This window comes from Lepus europaeus, chromosome 2 (assembly GCF_033115175.1).
Source record: "Lepus europaeus isolate LE1 chromosome 2, mLepTim1.pri, whole genome shotgun sequence".
Lineage (NCBI taxonomy): Eukaryota > Metazoa > Chordata > Mammalia > Lagomorpha > Leporidae > Lepus > Lepus europaeus.
In genome coordinates, this window is record NC_084828.1 from 127,212,410 (window position 1) to 127,218,980 (window position 6,571).

General features: G+C 41.6%; 1 pseudogene; it reads left to right on the forward strand.

Annotated features, from left to right (window-relative positions):
• The first annotated feature begins 3,601 nt into the window (after window positions 1-3,601).
• On the forward strand, window positions 3,602-5,102 carry LOC133751675 (tigger transposable element-derived protein 1-like; annotated as a pseudogene).
• The last annotated feature ends 1,469 nt before the right edge of the window (window positions 5,103-6,571 follow it).

Below are 6,571 nucleotides of genomic sequence, written 5' to 3' on the forward strand. Positions count from 1 at the left end.
AGGAGGGCTCATTAAAATCAGACTCCTCCTGACCTTACATGTATCCAGCTTCAGCTCCAGCTCCAAACCAATCAGGACCAAGAGGCATCCAGATCCTATCCACAAAGAATGCCATACTACCCTCTTAGGGAATTCCCCAACCTGCACGCATGCCAAAAATATCCCCAAGTGACATTCCTGGGGTAGTGGTAATGAGCAGTTACCATTTTGAAAATGTTGTGTACAAAGAATTGAAGAGAACCTGTTCAGATCATAGAGCAAAGAGAAAAGCACAGTTGTATGCTGAGAGGGATGAGCCAGGACTGCAGGCTGGGTGCTGATCAAAGTGCCTCTGTGTATGTAGGAGAAACTGCCATGCATTTCAGCACCTTTCAGCATCTGATGGAGGGCCATTCTACCGTGCTGCCTCTGTGTTCAAGTATAAGTCCCCAATAAACATTGTCTGAGTTGTATGTTGGCCTCTTTCAATTTCTTTCTGCAAGTGAGTCAGCAATATTTTAGGGATGAAGTGTTTGACACATAGGACTTTGGGGAACCCAAACCAGTATATAAACCATAGCAAATTGCTTCTAAATATCCGAGTGAAAGGAAAGGACACATATCTCTCATTTTAAACCAAAAGCTAAAAGTGATTAAGCTTATTAAGGAAGGTATATAAAAATTGACAGGCCAAAGCTAGAATTTTTGCACCATAATCTGCTAGGATTTTTTTTTTTTAAAGATTTATTTATTTGAAAGCTGGAGTTACGCAGAGAGAGGAAGAGAAAGAAAGAGATCTTCCATCTGCTGGTTATCGCCCCAAATGGCTATTGTGGATGGGGCTGGGCCAGGCCTAAGACAATAGCTTGGAGCTTCATTTGTGTTGCCTAGGTAGGTGGGAGGGGCCAAAGCACTTGGGCCATCTTCTGCTGCTGTCTCAAGCACATTTACTGGGAGCTGGATCATATATGGAGCAGCTAGGACTTGAACCAGTGCTCATATGGGATGCCGGTTTGCAGGCGGTGACTTTATCTCTTGCACCACAATGATGGCTCCAGTCACATTGTTAAGCAAATGAAAAGTTCTTAAGTAAAAGTGGGGGCCTGCGCTGTGGCATAGCAGGTAAAGCCGTGGCCTGCAGTGCCAGCATCCCATATGGGCACCAGTTCGAGTCCTGGCTGCTCCACTTCCAATCCAGCTCTCTGCTATGGCTTGGGAATACAGTGGAAGATGGCCCAAGGCCTTGGGCTCCTGTACCCATGTGGGAGATCCAGAAGAAGCTCCTTGCTCCTGGCTTTGGATCTGTACAGGTCCAGTGATTGTGGACATCTGGGGAGTGAACCAGTGGATAGAAGACTCTCTTTCTCTCTCTCTCATTCTCTGCCTCTCCTTTCTATCTCTGTGTAACTTTCAAATAATAAATAAATCTTTGAAAAAAAGAAAATAAATCGTTCTCTCCCTTTTTGATTCTATCAGTTAGTATTAGCAGACACTAGTTTTGTTTGTGTGATCCCTTTGACTGTTAGACCTATCAGTGTGATCAATTGTGAACTGAAATTGAACACTTGGACTAGTGAGATGGCATTGGTACATGCCACCTTGGTGGGATTTTATTGGAATCCCTTGGCACGTTTCTAACTCTACCATTTGGGGTAACTCCGATTGAGCATGTCCCAAATTGTACATCTCCTCCCTCTCTTTTTCCCACTCTTATATTTAACAGGGATCACTTTTCAGTTAAAATTTCAACACCTAAGAATAATTGTGTGTTAATTACAGAGTTCAACCACTAGTACTAGAACAAAAAAAAAGTATTATAATGGATAAAGCATTGCATTGTACATCAACAGTCAGGACAAGAGCTGATCAAGTCACTGTTTCTCATAGTGTCCAATTCACTTCAACATGTTTCCCCTTTGGTGCTCAGTTAGTTGTCGCCAATCAGGGAAAACAAATGATATTTGTCTCTTTGGGACTGGCTTAATTCACTCAGCATGATGTTTTCCAGATTCCTCCATCTTGTTGCAAATGACCGGGTTTCATTGTTCCTTACTGCTGTATAGTATTCTATGGAGTACATGTCCCATAATTTCTTTATCCAGTCTACTGTTGATGGGCATTTGGGTTGGTTCCAGGTCTTAGCTATTGTGAATTGAGCTGCAATAAACATTAAGGTGCAGACTGCTTTTGTGTTTGCCAATTTAATTTCCTTTGGGTAAATTCCAAGGAGTGGGATGGCTGGGTTGTATGGGAGGGTTATATTCAGGTTTCTGAGGAATCTCCAGACTGACTTCCATAGTGGCTTAACCAGTTTGCATTCCCACCAACAGTGGGTTAGTGTCCCTTTTTCCCCACATCCTCTCCAGCATCTATTGTTGGTAGATTTCTGAATGTGAGCCATTCTAACCAGGGTGAGGTGAAACCTCATTGTGGTTTTGATTTGCATTTCCCTGATTGCTAGTGATCTTGAACATGTTTTCATGTGTCTGTTGGCCATTTGGATTTCCTCTTTTGAAAAATGTCTATTGAGGTCTTTGGCCCATCTCTTAAGTGGGTTGTTTGTTTTGTTGTTGTGGAGTTTCTTGATTTCTTTGTAGATTCTGGTTACATGGGAAGCAGGATACACAGCAGACTCATAGAATGACAGATGTCCTACACAGCACTCTGGCCTCAGAATCAGCTCTTAAGGCATTCGGATCTGGCTGAAGAGCCCATGAGAGTATTGTAGGCATGGAAAGCCAAGACACCATGGGAAAAAAAATGACCTAAATGAAAGATCTCTGTGAGGGAGATCCCAGTGGAAAGAACGGGGCCATCAAAGAAGGAGGTACCTTTCTCTGAAGGGAGGAGAGAACTTCCACTTTGACTATGACCCTGTAGGAATAAGTTCGAAGTCAGCGAACTCAAAAGGCTTCCAAAGCCTTGGCAACTCATGACTAGAGCCTATGGAGATTACTGACGCCATAAACAAGAGTGTCAAATTGTTAAGTCAGCAACAGGAGTCGCTGTGTACTTACTTCTCATGTGGGATCTGTCCTTAATGTGTTGTCCAATGTGAAGTAATGCTATAACTAGTACTGAAACAGTATTTTACACTTTGTATTTCTGTGTGGGTGCAAACTGATGAAATCTTTACTTAGTATATACTGAATCGATCTTCTGTATATGAAGATAATTGAAAATGATAAAAAAACCTTGGTTTTAAATTGGAAATTGCATAGAAAATTAATCAGTTTTTTAAAAATATCATGTAGCATCTCTGTCCTTAATGTGTTGTACATTGTGATTTAATGCTATAACTAGTACTCCAACAGTATTTTTCACTTTATATTGCTATGTGGGTGCAAACTGTTGAAATCTTTACTTAATATATACTAAACTGATCTTCTGTATATAAAGAGAATTGAAAATGAATCTTGATGTGAATGGAAGGGGAGAGGGAGTGGGAAAGGGGAGGGTTGTGGGTAGGAGGGAAGTTATGGCTGGTGGGGGGAGCCATTGTAATCCATAAGCTGTACTTTGGAAATTTATATTCATTAAATAAAAGTTTAAAAAAATAAAATAAAATAATAATAAAATAATAATAAAATAAATAAAATAAAAGTGTCACTCTAGTGAACACATGAATAATAAGAAAGTGAACAACCTTATTGCTAATTTGGAGAAAGTTTTAGGGGTATGGATACAAGATCAAACCAGGCACATCAATCCCTTAAACCAAAAGCTAATCTAGAACAAGGGCCTGACTAACCAAGTATGTGACTACTGAAAGATGTGAGGATGCTGTAGAAGAAAATTTTGAAGCCAGCAGAGTTTGATTCATGAAGTTTCAGGAAAAAAATCCTTCCCCATAACATCAGGAAGTGCTGATGTGGAATCTGCAACAAATTATCCAGGACTTCAATCAAAGATAGCAGATGTATGTAGCTACATGCACCAGAGATTTATTTATTCTTTTATTTTTTGGGGGGAGATTTTTGTTTGTTTTAATTACAAGTATAAGGGAGGGAAGTACCATGTTTTTCATAGTAATATGAAAATAGAAAACTAGGGAAATTTTAGAGATTTATAATACAGATGAAACATCCTTTCACAGGAACAAGATGCCATCTTGGACTTTCATAGCTAGAGAAGAAAAGTCATAGCCTGGCTTCAAAGTCTAAAGAAGAGGCTGAATCTCTTGTTAGGATTTAATGCAGCCGGTGATTTTAAGTTGAAGCGATTGCCGATTTACCATTCTGAAATTCCTACTACTCTTAAGCATTATACTAAGTCACTCTTCCTGTGTACTACGAATGGAACAACAAAGCCTACATGACAACACATCTGCTTATGATATATTTAGTGCATATTTTAAGCCCATTGTTGGGAACACTGCTCAGAAAAATTCCCTTCAAAATTTTACTTCTCATTGATAATGCACCGAGTCACCCAAGAGGTCTGATGGAGCACTATGAGATTAATGTTTTTAATGCCTGCCAACACAACATCTATTCTGCAGTCCGTGGGTCAAGGAGTCAAGTAGAATTTCAAGTCTTATTTAAAAAATACACATCATAAGACTACAGATTCCATAGTTGCTGATTCTTCTGATGGATCTGAGAAAAGCACACTGGAAAACTTCTGAAAAGGAGTCCTCCTTCTAGGTAGCATTAAGAACATTCATGACCCATGGAAGGAGAGCAAATATCAACCTTAGCTTGAATTTGGGAAAAGTCAATTCCAGCCCTCGTAGATGACTTTGAGGGGCTCAAGATTTCAGTGGCAGAAGTAACTTCAGGTATAGTAGAATTAAGAAGAGAAGTACAATTAGAAGTGGAGCCTGAAGAGGTGACTGAATTGCTGCAGTCTCAGAATAAAACTTCAGCAGACAAGGAGTTGTTTCTTATGGGTGAGCAAAGGAAGTGGTTTCTGGAGATAGAATCTACTCTTGGTGAGGATGCTGTGAATGGTTTTGAAATGGCAACAAAGGATTTGTAATATTGGAATATTATGAATTTAGCTGATGACGCAGTGGTAAGATTTGAGAGAATTGACTCCATGTTTGAAAAAAGTTTTGCTGTGGGCAAAATGGTGTCAGCGTTACATGCTACAAGGAAATCTCTCATGAAAGGAAGAGTTAAGGGGGCTGTACTGTAGTAGGCTAAGCGTCTGCCTGAGCTGCTGGCATCCCATATGGGCTGCAGTTCATGTCTGAGCTGCTCCACTTTTGATCCAGCTCTGTGTTTATGACTTAGGAAAGCAGTGAAAGGTGGTCCAGGTGCTTGTGCCCTTGTACTCACGCGGGAGACCCAGAAGACGCTCCTGGCTTTGGATTGGCTCAGCTCTGGCCGTATGGTCATCAGGGAAGTGAACCAGTGGATAGAAGACCTCTCTGTCTCTCCCTCTCTCTGTCTGTAACTCTGCCTCTTAAATAAATAAATAAATGATTTTTTTTTGACAGGCAGCATTAGAGAGAGAGAGAGAGACAGAGAGAAAGGTCTTCCTTATTCCATTGGTTCACCCACCAAATGGCTGCTACGGCCACTATGCCGATCCGAAGCCAGGAGCCAGGTGCTTCCTCCTGGTCTCCCATGCGGGTGCAGGGCCCAAGCACTTGGGCCATCCTCCACTGCCTTCCCGGGCCACAGCAGAGACCTGGACTGGAAGAGGAGCAACCAGGACAGAATCCGGTGCCCCAACCGAGACTAGAACCGGGGTGCCGGCATAGCAGGCAGAGGATTAGCCTAGTGAGCCGTGGCACTGGCAGGTGATTTTTTTTTTTTTAAAGGAAGAATTAATGCAGTCAATGTCATTGTTGTTTGACTTAAAAAACTGCCACTGGGGCTTGTGCTGTGGTGTAGTGGGAAAAGCCACTGCCTGTGGTGCCAACATCCCATATGGGTGCTAGTTCAAGCCCGGGCTGATCCACTGTTGATCCAATTCACTGCTAATATGCCTGGGAAAGCAGTGAAAGATGGCCCAAATACTTGGGCTCCTGAACCCACCTGGGAGATCTGGGAGAAGCTCCTGGCTCCTGGCTTCACAGAGGCTCAGCTATGGCAGATTCAGCCATCTGTGAAGTGAAGCAGAGGACAGAAGACCTCTCTCTCTGTCATTTCCTTTCTCTCTGTCAACTCTGCCTTTCAAATAAATAAATACATTTTTTAAAAAGAGACATTGTCACAGCAACCCCAGCCTTGAGCAGCTAACACCCTAAGCAGTCAGTGGTAAGTAACATAAAGGCAAGACCCTCCACTAGCAAAAAGATAATGACTGGATGAAGGCTTAGATGATTATTAGCATTTTTTTTTCAGTAAAACATTTTATTAAGTTACATACACATTTTTTAGAAGTAATGTTATTGTACACTTAATAGACTACAGTATAGTATAAGTTTTTTTTCAAATATTTATTCATATATTTGAAAGGCAGAGTTACAGAGGGATGGGGAGAGATGGAGAAAGAGAGATCTTCCATCTACTGGGTCACTGTTCTGGGCTTGGCTAGGCAGAAGCCAGGAGCCTTGAACTCCAACAACATCTGCCATGAGCTATCTTCTGTTGCTTTCACATATAAGCAAGGAGCTGGATTGGAAGTAGAGCAGACAGGA